The following is a 16764-nucleotide window of genomic DNA, read 5'->3' as shown; positions in this document are numbered from 1 at the left end:
TAACAAAATCTAACCTAAATCACCATAACAAAATCTAACATAAACTCAGTGCCTCTCTGAGTTTCAAATCACCATAACAAAATCTAACATAAATAACAACAACAGATATAACAATGCAGAGATTAGGTCAAAATGAAGCCCTCGGTAGATTAGGTCAAAACAAAACATGCATCAAATCACACTATCCAAACATCAGTAGTAGAATTTGTTTAAACATAGATTAGGTCAAAAAGAAACCCTACCGTATTAGCCTCCAGAAGCTTTGGTACCTCACATGCAAAACAAAATATATATTAGGTCAAAAAAAAATCAGAGGAGACAAGGGAAGATGAGGAACACGAACAGAGAAGAGAATCGTACCCAGATAATCGTACGCAGATGAATAGAGGAAGCCTCCAGAAGCTTTGGTACCTCAACTGCAAAACAAAATATATATTAGGTCCAAACAAAATCAGAGGAGACGATAGAGAAGATGAGGAACACGAACAGAGAATCGTGAGATGAAGAGAGTTAGGGTTCGTGAGATGAAGAGAGTTAGGATTCGTGAGATGAAAAGGGTTAGGGTTCGTGAGATGATTGAGGTTAGTGAGATGAAGGTGAAGCAGAGATGAAAGCAGAGATGAAGATGAAGAATCTAACCTGTAAGCGATGGAGGTGGCAGCAGCGGCGGAGCGGCGAAGCGAGATGGAGTTTTCAGATAGTTTTGGGAGATGGAGTTTTCAGATAGTGTGCGTGTTTTTGTTCATATGGCTCATTTCAATGCCTTTGTTCTTTCATTTTTTTCTTTTTTTTTTAATTAAAAAAAATAGAAAAGAAAATATTAAAAGATAGAGGGAAACTAAAAAAAAGGAGGGAACTTTTGGAGGGGTTTTTTTTTGGGGTTTTGGCCACAGTTTGAACTGAAAATTATAGGCCTCGGTTTCTTAGTTGCGGCTTAAAATATCTACCGTTATATAACCGTGGCAATTGAAGTACATGCCACAGTTTTACACTCCGGATTCAATATTCTATAACCTACGTCTATGCTTTGATAACCATGGCCAAATCATATATGTGGCCACAGTTTCTGAGCTGTGGACAATTTTAGCGTGGCCGTAGGCCAAATTTCTAGTAGTGTTCGTTTCATTGAAATGTCGGGGAAGATAAAATGTTGGATGCAATATATTCCAGATCCCTTTTGTATTAATGTGTTTCTGATGTAAAACAAGAAAATTGTTAGTTAAATGAATGAATATATGATTATTGATGAACACCGTAAAAAAATTGATTATTGAAGAACACAAACCTTAAACACAATTTATTTTCTGCTCTTGAAATACATCATAGAGAACTTTATCGAGTTTTTTACGCTTCACAGTTTTTATGTTATATATTTCATTAACAATTATTGATATTCAAAATGTTTTTATAATGGATGTCTGTTAGGTTTCATGTGGATCACTAATGTGAGTGTCTTGAGCGTTGATACTCATAAAATGGACGACACAAATTTGTTTAAGAACGGTGATCAATATTCTCAATTATCACGCCAAAATAATTTCCTCAGTTTCTGACAACAACCGAGGTAAAAGTTATTTAAGCATTTTTTTAACATTATATTATTTACACAGAATATTAAATTACATTATTATAACAGATGAAGTGTTATCATAGTAGTTGTTGTTCTCTGACAACAACACAATTTTGCTCTAATCCAGATCCTGTTGGATACATTTTGTGCTCATTATTTTAAAATTCTATGGACTGCATGCAATTAACTTTTAACGAGCTATCTACCCCAAGTAAGGAAATATCAGTTTCAAATACTGAAAAATGTTTTTTCTGCACTTGCAATCCATTATTGAGAACTTTTCCAAGCTTTTTTTATGTTCAAAAATTTTATTATCTTGAGCAAATGTTATCAAGGCAAATGCTTTCACAAGAAAGATATATAGTGGTGGATGTAAATAGTTTGTTGTGGATTGATGTCTTGCCAATATCTTGGGCATTGTTCTTTTAAGAATGTAGGGTAGAGATTCGTTGTTGTAGCGGTGTAACAAATTTCCTCAATTTAAAAAAAGAGGGAAAACATATTTTATATTTGAAATAGAAAAGTAAAATAAAATAAGTAAGCCCCTCACTTTTAAAGGGAAAACGAGGTAATGGATATCAAATTTTTTAAAATATTACATTGTTTACACAAAATATTACAAAAAACTCAGATTCATCATCATCGTTGTAATTCCAGATTTTGTTGTATATATCTTTTTAAAGGTTGAACAACCATCTTTGTTTAACCTGGAAGCATGAATGATTTTCTGCACTTGCAATCTATCATAGGGAACGTTTCCAACACTCTTTAACAGATTTTTAACATAGAGTTGTTCCAAAAATACAACATCAACACCTTTATGTGAGATAGATTGTAAGGGAAGAAAAAATATTTTTTTCAAGGGTAGAAGAATATTGAATATTTTTCTATCTTGCAATCCATCACAAAGAATGATGAGTACTAGTTTGGGGAGGCGACATTTAAGTTAGGATTCGAGTAAAATCTATTTAACGAGTGCTTTTATAGTAAAATGTGATTATGTTATCCCTCGGTTTTTAAGGAAACCAAAGGGTTAGATCATTTAGTATTCACTTAAAAACAAATAAAAACATAAACATCCTTAAATGGAATTTGAAGCGTGTCCTGATTTGTTTTACCCCTCGGTTTTATTAAAAACTGAGGAAATGTGTTGTTTTTATTTTTACAAAAAATAAAACATGACACGTCAAAGGATGACCGCGAAGGAGGCCATTTTCGAAGATCCAACATTGGAGGGATTCTTCAGTTCCTTCCACTTCTTTTACAACCCGAGTGAATCGATCGATGTACAACCGTAAATTCTCCTTTGCTCCTTGCATGACGCTGCTTAAAGTGGATATAGTAACTGATTGTATCTTTCGGGCGATAAAATATGCAGTAACTCTATTTGAGAAATCCGACCAAAACTCGAAGAAACTGTCAGGAAGACTGTTGAACCACATTCTAGTCGGTCTGACTGGCGTTAAAGCTCATAACTTGCATTTTGAAGCTTCGTCGATGCTATAATAGTTTATTAGTTTGTTGACGAGTTGCACATGCTTGACGATATCTCCTTTACAATTATATTTTTCCAATTTTTGAGGCTTTTAAATTGACTTAGGGATCTTGATTTCCAAGATTCTAGCACACAGAGGATGCTTAGGTTGTACCTGGACAGGATGATGTTCGTTACAATCCGGGGATGGAGCATGACTGCTTCAGTTTTCACCCGGGCTCTGGGGAGGAGAATTTGTCTTCCACCTTTAAAGAGATCTTTCTACTTCTGGATTTTACCTCCACTTGATGCGTACATTTTCGTCCATTCGGAGTGATTTCTCAAAAAGATAACTTCTTGCACTTAATTTTCTTGGAGTTAAGAGTGGTGGAGGCTTTCTTTCAAGCGAAGGAAACTTTCTTCACTGGTTTAGAGTTTTGTTGTTGAACAATATTGTAAATACCATTGATCAACTCGTTCACTCCTTGAGAGCTAAGGTTCACCTCGAGAATGTTGAAAGCGTGTGAGATCTCAGGTTGTTGCACAAGAAGAGGAGTTTGAATTCTAAGAGGTGGTGCCTAGGTCGTTCTTTCTCTCGGCGGAGGAAGGACTAGATATGGTTGCTAAAGAGTGTTGAAACCAAAGTTTTTATCTAGGAGGAGGAATCGGGTTCTGTCAACTAGCAGTTGACGGTGCTACACTGGTAGCAGCTAGAGCGGCTTCGCACGTAGTGGCGGAACAAATAGTTTTGGATCTAGCCATTTCCAAGGATCAAATAAATTATATGTACAAAACTTTGATTTGTTAGATCTCCAATTTAAAGGTTGAAGATAATTCAAAATTGAGTGTAGAGATGGAGAATCAAAGAATATGCGGGAATCAGAAGTTCGTTCCCTCAAACGACACCATTGTTCAGATAAGGTGGAGTTCTTCTCAAATTTTCAGATAGTTCATCGCTCAACAAAATGGTGGGATCAATGGGTGATTGCCACACACGAAGACTGTGAGCAGATTGGTGAAGCTGGTTGATTCAAGAGGCGTGAATCGAGTAAATATTACGCAGGAGAGTTTGGCATTATGTTGTATACAAGTCAAGATTTAAATAGGAGACTTATTTTTCTCAGCATTGTTGTGGATTAGTGATTGTATAAAATCTTGTAATGTTTTTCAAAATAAAAAAGGAAAAATGCATTTTACCCTAAAAAATGTGTCGGTCCCAACAACAACGTCCAATGCGTCGGTTTTGCGTCACCATAGTCCAACGCTAATAAGGAATTCAAGTAATTTTTAATTTTTCCATAGTAGCGTCGGTCAGGTCCGATGCTATTAGAATTTTGTTAAAAAATTTGTTTGTTAACAGTTTAGTGTTCCTACGGGTCGACGCTATGTTATATAGTACAATATTGCATTGGAGTCAAAAGTATTTCATTTTCCTTTTTTAATAAACATTGTGTTTCTCTCTTTTTTTCTGAAAAAAAGTAGCATAGAAATCAGCCGACACTAACATAGATTTTCATTTATTATTTTAGGCCTTAACAGTTTAGTGTTGCTTTAGGCCGACGCTATATCATTTAGAACGCCAAAAATATTTCAATTCCCTCTTTGTTTGGTAAACATTGTGTTTCCTCTTTTTTTTTTCCTTAACAAAATAGCGTCAGTGCTGTCCGAAGCTAGATTTGGTGCAAAAAAATTTGCACTTCCCACCAAAGTTTCGTTTGCCTAATTTTTTGTTTATTAAATTTTTAAAAAATACTTTCTTTACATATTTTTGTCTTACATTATTTGTAGTTTTAAAATATTCTTAATCTTCAACAATTATAAATTATTATCATAAAATAAAATTTAAATAAAATAAAACTATTTTTTTTTTTAGAATCAAACAAAACTAAAATTATAAATTATTAAAATCAAATCAAATAAAATTAAAACTAAAAATTAAAACAAAAATTATACTCTAAAAGAAAAATCATAAAATATATAAAATTTAATCAATTAAAAACTTAAACAAAAATAAAACAAAAAAATATAAATTAAAATTAAAAAATTAAAATAAAACTAATTTTTTGAAGAGTCGAACAAAACTAAAATTATAAATTATTAAAATAAAGTCAAATAATATTAAACTATAAATTAAAACAAAATTTATATTCTAAAAGAAAAATCATAAAATACATAAAACTAAATCAATTAAAACTTAAACTAAAATAAAACTAAAAATATAAATTAAAATTAAAATCAAAACTAAAATTAAAATTAAAAAGATTAAAATAAACTATAAATTAAAATCAAGACTAAATTATAACTAAACAATAAATTAATAAAATAAAATCAAAATTAAATTAATAAAATCAAATTAAATTAAACTAAAAATATTAAAAGAGAAAAGAACTTCTTCCTCACTGAAAAGAGAAAAGAGAAAAGAGAAAAGAACTCAGTGCGTTCTGTAACTCTCCATTCGTGACTTAACTCTTTTGCCTAGTGTCGCATTTTGCGTTTCACACTCCAAACTCGTTTTGTGTTTCGCGTTCATCTCTCTCCATTCGTGATTTAACTCTTATGCGTTTCAGGTTCATCTTTTCGCCTTCCTTTATCTGATAAACGAAGAAAGAGAGAGAGAGAGAGAGAGAGAGAGAGAGAGAGAGAGAGAGAGAGAGAGAGAGAGAGAGAGAGAGAGAGAAATCAGACAGTAAGTTTTGAGCTAACTCGTGTCTTCTCGCATACGATTCTCTTCATTTTTCTATCGGTTAATTCTCTTAAATTGTTTCTGTTTATTCATGTAGCTAAAGCTCAATGGCATAGTGAAGAATTTCTTTTAGTCATGTGCATTGTCTTTTTCTTAGTTTTAGAACTTGTTCAAATTATTGAGAATTTTCACAAGTTTGATATATTGTGTTGGTATTCTTATGTAACTTTGATATATTGTAGCAATATTGTGCATGGGCACAAGTTTGGTGTATTGTGTCAATATTTTGACGTAACTTTGACATCTAAATTAATGTAGCAATATTTTAGATTTACACAAGTTTGTTATCTTGAGTTGGAATTTTGATGTGATAATAATATATCAATGAATAGATTGAAATTATAAACAGGTTTTGGAAAATTTCATGTACCAAATAAATTTGGTTTTAAACAGGTTTAAATTAAAAAATACAAAAACACAAAAAAAAAAACAAAATAACTAGCGTCGGCTATAACAGATGCTACAACACAAAGTTATATGTTATAGCGTCTATCAAAACTGATGCTAAAATGAAATAGAAAAATTATGAAATCATTAGCGCCAGTTATTAGCATCACTACATTACACGATTGTAGATATGTAGTGTTTAACAAAGCCGACGCTACCTCATTAAAGCCAACATTAATGTCTCTTATTAGTGTCGATAATAGTCTACGCTACACATAAAATTAGTACAATATAGTGTTGGTCTTGTATTTTTGCGTCGTTCTAGCGTTTCCTAGACTGACACTAATTGTAGCAACGACTCGTCTTTATGCTTTGCTTCCACCTTTAGGGTGTCCCCCAACATCGATGCTAAGTCGTCGCTAACACGTTGTAGCCTCGATTTTGGACCTTTTAGCGAGAGCTTTTGGCCGACGCTAAAACGCAATTTTCTTGTAGTGAGAATGGAATAGGCAAACCACTATATATTCCGATGTACTCTCTTTTCCTCTCTCTCTCTCTCTCTCTCTCTCTCTCTCTCTCTCGCTTTGCATTGAATTTTTCGTAGGATATTGCATGCTTAGCTTTTCATTTATTAGCGTAGTTTATCATTTATTCAATTAGTGATTAAATTCTGGAAAATTAATGTCGTTAGAATCCGATCATAATTGAAATATCGTATAGAACACATCTCGTGTAATATACAATCATTCAATTATTCATTGTTGAATTGTGTAATTGTCGACGTGATCAAAATTCTATATAAAAGTATAATTTTCCTTTTTTCGCTTAAACCTTATGCGTGCACTTTTGAAAAACCTCTAATAATCCATTTTGGAGAATCGGTCAATTAAATTATTTTAAAGGGTATATTCCCCCCTCCCAATCCCCTTTTAGACCGTTTCTATCCCATTTTCTCATCCAACAATAAGACGTCGGAATAAATCAATATCTAGCAGATAAAATATCTCTCTAGACCCTAGAGTCTCTTGAGAGTAACTGTTGTTTCCACTTATCCAAGAAAGCCACCTTAAACAACTGAAGGTCATGGAAACCAAGTCCTCCAAGCTTCTTGGGCTTACAAACATCAAACCACCTAACCCAGACGATCTTAAAACCCCCTCTAACACCACCGCGGAAACCTCCTTAGAATTTTCATTATCTTCTTTCAAACATTAGTAGTCATTTTAATAAAAGAAAAAAATAATTTACGAATTGCATTAAGAACATAGTTAAGAAGAACCACTTGACCATCCAAAGAGACATACTTATGACTCCACGAGTGAAGCTGCCTAGAAATAAGGTTAACTAAGGGTTCTCAAGTAGATGACAAACGAGGATTCGCTCCCACCCGGAGACCAATATACTTAAACGGAAGGGGGCCTTGATGACAATGAAGGAAGTTGCATGCTAGGTCACAATTCACCCCCAATGAGACTACTCCTAGCAAAATTCACCAGAAGGCCATTGGCTAGCTCAAACACACAGAGGATAGCCTTGATGGACTAGAGGTTCTCAATTAAGGCATCCGCTAGAATAATTGTGTCATCCACATACTAAAGATAAGAAATCACCAACTCGGAGGTATCCACTCGGAAACCAGTGTAAAGTTGTTGGTCTATATCCCTATAAAACAACCCACTAAGACCTTCGACTACATAGAGAAAGAGGAAAGAATTAGAACCCCCTTGTTTCAACCCCTTTTGGATGTTAATTTCTTGAGTCAGGAAACCATAACCTAAGACCATAATTTTACTAGAGAAAATACAAGCACGAATCCAACCTCTCCACTTATCATTAAAATCAAAACGAGAGAATACAGAATTCAGAAAAAAGACCAACTAACCAAATCATATGATTTTTCGAAGTCCACTTGCAATACTCTTCTTGATCACTTTGTATAACACACATTCCTTTATTTCTTTATATATTTATTTGTAATTAAAAAACATCACAAAGTCAAAGGATGTTACAATATTTTAAACTTTTGACTCGTTCTCTATTTAGCATTTTTAAACTCAAATAGTAAATTCTTAATTTTCTTTAGTAATTTGTTTGTAATATGTACATCGTGCTTAATACGACACAGCATATAGATAAAGCTATTTACCTAACAATCAAAGGTCACCAATCTCTACTTTCCTCTTTTCATATTTCATCACACACTCTCTCTCCTTCTCTTTATGATTATAATATAATCAAACCCTATACACATAAGATATATATTCCCACAAGATCACTTTTCACCTTGTCATCTCCATCTTTCAAAACCAAAATCCACATGCATATTCAATCCATTAGATCCCTTTCATTTTCTTGATTTCCATCCAAATCATCAACCTACACTTCTTGAATGATTCTTACAAGTTCCTTCATTTTGCATGGCTTGTGATGCAACATTTTCCTCTATTATTACTTGCATGACCCTCTTCTTTTCTTTGCTCTTAGCTTTTCACTTTACTATGGCTGTCCAAGAACACACTTTAACTTCTACAAAAAATGATACCAAGGTAGCAACTTCAACAAACCAAGAAAGTACACAAAATTTCAAGACCAATATTCCTGATCTACAAAAGGGTCCTAAGGGAAGAAAAAAGCACTCTAGAGGTTCAAGGCCTTCATTTCAATGGAAAAACAAGATCTTCAATGATAGTGAACATGAAGTTCCTAGTGGTCCAAACCCCATTTCAAACAGGTAAATATATTATTCAGTATATCATGGTAGTAGAAGAGACCTTAGAAGGGGGAATAATATAGGATAAATTTGGTTTGGGTTTTTTTTTTTTTTTTTTAAGTTCTTTATGTTGTTTTTCTCATTTTTGTAATATTTTTATAATTATTTTGTTGTTTATTTTTTTTTTGGTTCATTTATGGATAGAATTGGTTTGGGATTCAAAATCATGGAGTTTAATATATATGTGAGTTCAGTTCTATTTTTCATATTATTATTGTTGTCATGAAACTGAACCACACGTACTAATCATTTAAAAATGAGGATATGTGTATATGAGTCCTATTTTATAGTCATCATTATCATTATGTTCATATATGGAGTATGTATATATTTGGCAGCTGCTTTTCAGATACCATCATCATCATATTTTTTTTTCATTTTAATTTTTAGAAATTTTTTGATTGAGTATTTATTATTTTGTTGCCAAAAGTACATGAAAATTAATAGATCATCTGATCCATGTATTGATCTGCTCATTTTTTGAATATATCTTTGCTATTCATTTTAATTATTCTGCTGATGATAAGGATTCAAATTTTCCTCAAAGACATTGAAGAAATTTTTTATATATACATGAAAGATCAAATTGAAAATCTTTGTGAATAACTCTAGTTAATATGGGTTGGAGAGAAAATAGAAGTTTTATTTAAGTTTCAAATATTTAAATATAAGCTTCTTTTTTAACATTTTATTAATACTATAAGTTTATTATGTGTATATCACTTACATTTCTATGTACTCATATACATTCCCTCCATGATTTCGTCTCATATTGTATGGTTTTTTAGGGTTACACATGTTTCTTAAAAAAAATTATAGAATATATTTTTATGGTAAAATGAGCATCATTAACTAAAATAATTTAATTAATAAATAAATACAATAGAATATTTTTTACAAAGATAAAATATAGATGAATAAGCTAAAAAATAAAATTAATGATTAATTAATATTTTAAAACAAATAAATATGCTTTGTCTGCTCTATTTTAATTGTCTTTTATAACTTTTTTTATAAATAAGTGTAAGTACATTAATTATATTATAAATCAAAAGTATTTAATAAGATCTCTTCCAATTTAATCAGAAATTTTATATTTAAACAAAATTATTTACACATAACCATGTTTTTTTTTATATATATTTATCTGGGTTTGAACCCAAATCCTTTAAAAATTCAAAAGTTGATAGTTATGATAAACTAATAAAATGAATAGTTGATATTGAAGCACATAGTAATTTGTTACTCCATTCAAATATGCTATTCATGTCACTTTAGAGGAGTCTTGTCTTTCATTTTGTTGAGTTTCTTTATTTTTGTGAAAGGCCATTCATCTTCCTATTGGTAAAGAATCCAAAGTAGTATAAAATCTTATGGGGAAGTGACACAATGATTCAAATATTTTGTAACAAAACCTTTTGTTCATGACGAGGAGTTAACTTACTGAACACAATAATGAAATTAGGGTTAAAAAAAAAGTGTACAAAAACAACTCTTACACCATTGTTTTGCGTGAAAAAGTTTACACCAAATATGCATTCAAACTAGTGTTTGAAGGGTCAATATCTTTCTTACTTAATTACCCAAAATATCCTTGTCACTTTCTCTAAAATTGCATTGTATCCTTTGTCTCTTTACTTTAAAATGAAACAAAACATTATTGGCTGACTCAAGTTTTATTATTTGTGTTCATATTCACTGTCTCTTTCCTATTGTTGTTATCTTCTTGTTTGTTTGTATACTAGCCAAACCGATTTGGACTAATTATCAAGTCCTTTCTATTTGTTTTTCTTGTCTGGAAGAGGTTTATTTAATTTTTGGAAACCCTATTATTGGTCACAACTTTTCTCATCATTTCTATTTTTTGGATTTAGTTGCAAAGATTCCTTATTGATAATCATCATAAAATAACATTTAGCATTCTATAGAAATAAAAACACTCACATTATCAAACTTGGGATAAGGTACTACTTACTAAAATCAATGTTAGAATTTCATCAATCAATTTTTTCCACCACATTTTCCAGCTCTTTTTATAAAAATAATTTTCATAATGTTAGATATTTTTTATTTAAATAATATTTATAAATAATTATAAAAAATTTAAATATTAGTTTGAATTATTTTTTAAAAAAATATTTTAAATATTTCATTCTTTTACTATAACTTATTTTAAATATCAAAATTTCTTTAAAAAAATATCACTTAAATTTGAATGTGTTTTAAATCATTTTTCAAATACATCTTTTTAGAAAAATAAAATGATTTTAACTTATGTTATTGAGTTTCAAAGTTAATATTTAAATTTATAAAAAATACTTTTTAAAAAAAGTTTTAGTATTTTGAAAAAGTTAAAATTATTTATGAAAAATACAAAAAAGAAAATTTTATGCTTCCAAAATTAAAACAAATGACCCCTTACATCTCATCTAATTTAAAATTTTCTTTTGTAATAAAATTAAACAATAAAATTATAAAATTAATACGAGACTAATATATACCGAATATGACACTAACTCATCAAAAATAACAATAATTTAAAAAATATTTAATTAAATATAATCACATGTATCAGTATGTATTAGTGTATTTGGTACTGATTACGTATTTGATCAAATCCTATCAAATGTATAGATTCATGTTTGGAAGTGGAGCTAAAAGAGGGATAGGTAACACAAGTTGTATGTGATTTTGGCTACACCTTTGGTTTTAAGGGGTCTTGTCACTTTACTTTGTTACCAAGACTCAACTAAAAATTGCTTTGTAAGAGTATGGCTAGAGAATGTATTTGCAAGCAAAAAATATATATAAAAAGAACTGTTATATTTCCTACTTTGCCAAAAGCAATCAAAGTGCCTTGACAGCTTTCCTTTTTACGACTGTTTTCTTTATTTGGTTATTTTGGTTTCCTTTTCAATTATGCCTTATCTCTTTTCAAGATTGGTTTTCTTTTTCTGGTTTTTCTTGGGTACGTTCTGATTTCACAAAAGGATCAGTTTTTGCTATGGTTTTTTATTCTGGTATTGTTACATCGTGAAAATCTTAGGTCAATTCCAAAGTTAAAAATTATATTTATGTGGCTATGAGCATATGAGATTTATTGGCAATTCATTTGTTGCTTAAGTTAATCCTAAGTCTCAAATCTAACATATCAATATGTGTTTATACATTTCGATTGAAAATGATCTATCCTTAAAAGAAAGCGCATTTTTATGATCTACTATGAATAACTTTTTACAATAATTACAAGACATTAGCTTCACAATTCTCCGAGAACAAATCTTAATTTCTATCATTTACTCTTTTTACTCGACCCGCAAGAAGAAAATAATCGAGAAAGTTTAGAACATTTCTCTAATGAAATCTCATTTACAAATGTTTGTAATGTGTTACTCAACCTAAAAAATCTCTTTCAAAAGCTTTCAACCCTTAGTCTTTCAATCCTCTAAAAGTTCTCTCTTTTGGACTCTCAAGAATAGCTGCAAAAGAAATGAGTGAAAGCTTATAAATGGCTTAGAAACGAGGCACCCGTCTTGCCCTCCACAGTTAAATATCACCTAGCCGCCTCGCGCCTCTATCCATTTTCCTTGAGGTATAATCAAAATTCATAAAAACTTCATAATACCCGCTTTATAGCCCCTAGTGGACCCTTTTTATGAAGAAGTGTTTGGCCAAACATCAGTTTAACTATTAGCCACCTTGTTATTCTCGTCAATCTTCAAATTACTCTTCAATAAAATTAATCAAGTTCAAGCAATCATTGAATCTTGGTGAAGGTAGTAACTTGGTGAACACATTTTTTGAATCGTCTTTCAAAGCAACTCTCTCAACCATATTCTCCTTTAATTTAATCATGTATCCAACAAAGTGCAAACGAATGATAATGTAATTTATCCTTTCATGATACATTTGATGATAAGCCAAATGAATGTCAATTTGGTTATCAAAATATAGATTTACACATTTTTGACTGATTCCTAACTTCTTATTTATACCCTTCAACCAAATGGCTTTTCCGCCTATTCAATAAGGGAAATAAACTCTATTTGAGTTGTAGATAATTCCAGAACAAAATACTAATTTGACTTCCAACTACTAGTCATTCTAAAAAATGTAAATACCAAACTGGATTAAATATTTCCTTGTGTATGTATTTTCAGCATAATATGCATCAGCATATCCCTCTAAAGCATCTTCTTCTTGATTTATTCTTGTGTAATTCAATGACTCATTCAAGTATCTCAAAGCTCATTTCAAAGCTTTTCAATTCACATAACCCATATTATCCATAAACTGACTTACTATGTTAATTACATATGATAAGCCAGATGAATGGAGAAGAAGCACTTTAGTTCCAATCTATAAGAACAAGTGGGATATACAAAATTATGCAAATTATTGGGAGATTAAACTTATGAGTCATACCATGAAGTTATATGAAAGAGTGATTGAACAGAGATTAAGAAAAGAGACTCAAGTCTCCGAGAATCAATTTGGTTTTATGCTTGGAAGGTATACCATGGAAGTGATTTATCTATTACGGTGGGTATGGAGCAGTATCGGATAGACCGCAAAGACCTGCACTTAATATTCATTGACTTTGTAGGAGGCGTATGATAGAGTTTCTAGATAAATTTTATGAAAAACCATGGAGAATAAAGGGGTTAGGGTGGAGAGTTTCGAGCTATCCAAAATATGTATGAAGAGTTATCGACTAGTGTTCAAATGTAGGGTGGAGAGACAGACGATTTTCCTATTACAATAGGTGTTCATCAAGGTTCAACCCTAAGCCCCTATCTTTTTACCTTAATTTTGGTTGTACTCACAAAACACATCCAATAACTAGCACCGAGATGCATGTTTTTTGCCGATACTATAATCCTTCTTGGAGAGTCGAAGAAGGATTTAAAAGAGAGGTTGGAAACTTGGATATAAGCTATAGAAACGCGTGGTTTTCGCCTAAGCAGAAGTAAGAAGAATTATATGGAATATAAGTTCAACAAAATAATAAGTGTTTCTAACCTAGAGGTGAAAGTTAGAGAATATATTATCCCTCAAGTCACACGATTTAAATATCTTAGGTCCGTAATACAAAATGATGGTGAAATAGGTGGGGATGTAAACCATGAATTAAAGTTGTGTGGTTGAAATGGAGAAAGGCATGAGGTGTTTTATGTGATGTAAAGGTACCGTTCAATGTGAAGAGAAAGTTTTATCGAATTACGGTAAGACCAGCTGTAACGCCCTAAACTGCTTTCAGGATGATCGACTGACTCCATAAACCAACACGGGTCTTTTCAGCATGCTTTGACCTCACTCACATGCTTTCCGGGAAACTTCCCATAAGATCACCCATACTAATACTACTCCAAGTCAAGCACGCTTAACTATGGAGTTCTTATTGAACAGGAGGCTACCGAAGAGAAGATGCATCTTGTTGGTATAGGTAGTACCATCAATCCTTATAAGATTTCCTTCAACCATGTAGTCCCATACCTGCACGGTCTTAGGATCCTTCTCATTCCGATGTGGCGGCCACCCTTGCCATATTCGACCTCAAGTGTTACATGCGGTGCAACCGCCCCTCGCCTTCTTTGGCCTCAGGTGTTACACCTGTGATTTTATACAGAACAGAATATTGGGTGATTAAGATTCGACACGAGAATAAAGTAAGCGTAGCAGAGATGTGAATGTTTTGGTGGATGTGTGGTAAGACTTGATAGGATAAAATTAGAAATGAAAATATTAGAGAGAGAGAGAGAGAGAGATTATCGGGGTAGCATATATAGTAGAAAAGATGGTGAAAATAGACTTAGGTGGTTTGGGCATGTAGAGAAAAGACATGTAGATTTTTTAGTAAGAAGAATATACCAGATGGAGAGAAGACAAACAGAGGAATATAAAAACCTAAAAAGACTATAAGAGAAGTTATTAAGAAATATCTCGAGATTAATGATTTGGATAAGTTATTAAAAAAGATCTCGAGATTAATGATTTGGATAGAAGCATGGTCTTTGATAGAACATTATCGTGAAAGTTGATCCATGTAACTGATTCCACCTAATGGGATAAGGCTTAGTTGTTGTTATAAACTAGACCTACTAGAAACCATGCCATACATGGTACTTCCAACCCCACTAGCATAAAGACCTCTCTGTATTTTGCCTTCACTCATTTTCATTTACGCAATTTTCACAATCTCTCATACATTTTCATTTCTGAAGCTCTCTACAAAAATTTCAAAAAAAAAATAGAACCCTAAAGCCCTAAACTCAGAAACAAAAGTATCTTCCTCAAAAAGTAAGAATGGATTCAAACTCAAATATGATATGGTGGTTCAATAATGGGATCCCTAATTCAAGATGTTGGAATGACCCATCTTCACTAAGCTAGTTAACGCGTTTTGAAGATGGACATCTCTAGGGGAAAATTGTTGCATGTTCCTATCATATGCAGGGGGAACATCCCCAATACGTTTACTTTGTTGATGTCTTATCGCTTTCATTTATTGTCATTTATTAAGTATTCATCATGATTGCACATCTTTGAGTCAAGTTTAAAATCGATTTGTTATCATTTTAACATGAATAAAACAACGTTTACATTTGAATTTCATCAAGATGTTTTTAGTCATTTTCATGAGTTTGTGGAATAAAAACTATATGTGCTTGATTCAAGTAATGTGCAAAAAAATCTCAAAGTGGCTTTTAAAACCATGAAAAATTGAGTTTTTAAGTGTTTGATTCGAATCAATCAAAATAAACACTCATTTTGATTCGAGTCAAATCCAACAAGGGTGAACCAAAGTTTTCAAAATAATTTTATTTGAATAAGGTTTTGTACATGATTCAAATCAAGCAATTTTCTGTCACCTACACTCACTTTGATTCGAATCACATGGTTTTTCAACATTTTTCCCAATGGCCTAAAGCAGTTGATTCGAATAATAGTTTGTACATGATTTGAATCACAGGGTCTTTGACTCAAATCATACATTGTACTTAATTCAAATCAAGTGAAAAATGGGTCAAAAACTTCATGGGCATCCCAACTTTAATAGAATGCATTTCACACGCCCAATATGGTCCTTCTCATGTGTTCCACAAGACCATTTATTTTTGGTCTGTCAACTACATACATGTACCTATTTATAAATGTGATCCTGTAAACTCATTATGAAATAAATGTTTATTTGATATTTCTTAAATATTTAAATTTTTCTTTCTTGCTATTATATGTTTTCCTACTTTTATGGTGGATATATGTGTTTGCACTATATCTATCTTTTGTTTTCCCTTTCTTTTTGATAATATCAAAAGGGGAAGAGTATACTCTCAGGAAAAGTAAAATAAACTATATTTATCTGTGAGAAGCAGTTTAACCACTCCAATAGTTAATTCGTCTATTTTATGTTTGAGTGATCGGTTTAATGTAAAGGTAAAAGAGTAATTCTCAAGATATCAAGGCAACTCGCATACACTCTCAAATATGTTTTAAATCCTCTCTTATTTTTACAAAAATACATGTGAAAAAATATACGATTAGGGACTTGATTAATCAATTTGGAGCTCCTTTTACACTTTTCAATCGATTACCAAATTAGGATTAATTGATTAATACATTTGTAATGTCTTCAATTGATTATAGAATCCTTTAATCAATTAATGACATCATAGTTAAAAAGACTTTCCATTTCTCGGCTTGTCTAATTGATTAACAACTAGGGTTAATCATTTAAAAACTAAAATGCTCATTGATTATTTTCTTTTTGAGCAAAATCTTTCCCTATATAAAGAGGGTTTGTCTTCATTTCATTTTAC

Source organism: Vicia villosa, linkage group LG6 (assembly GCF_029867415.1).
Source record: "Vicia villosa cultivar HV-30 ecotype Madison, WI linkage group LG6, Vvil1.0, whole genome shotgun sequence".
NCBI lineage: Eukaryota > Viridiplantae > Streptophyta > Magnoliopsida > Fabales > Fabaceae > Vicia > Vicia villosa.
The sequence above is the reverse complement of the archived record's forward strand: the minus strand, read 5'-3'. Positions refer to the sequence as shown.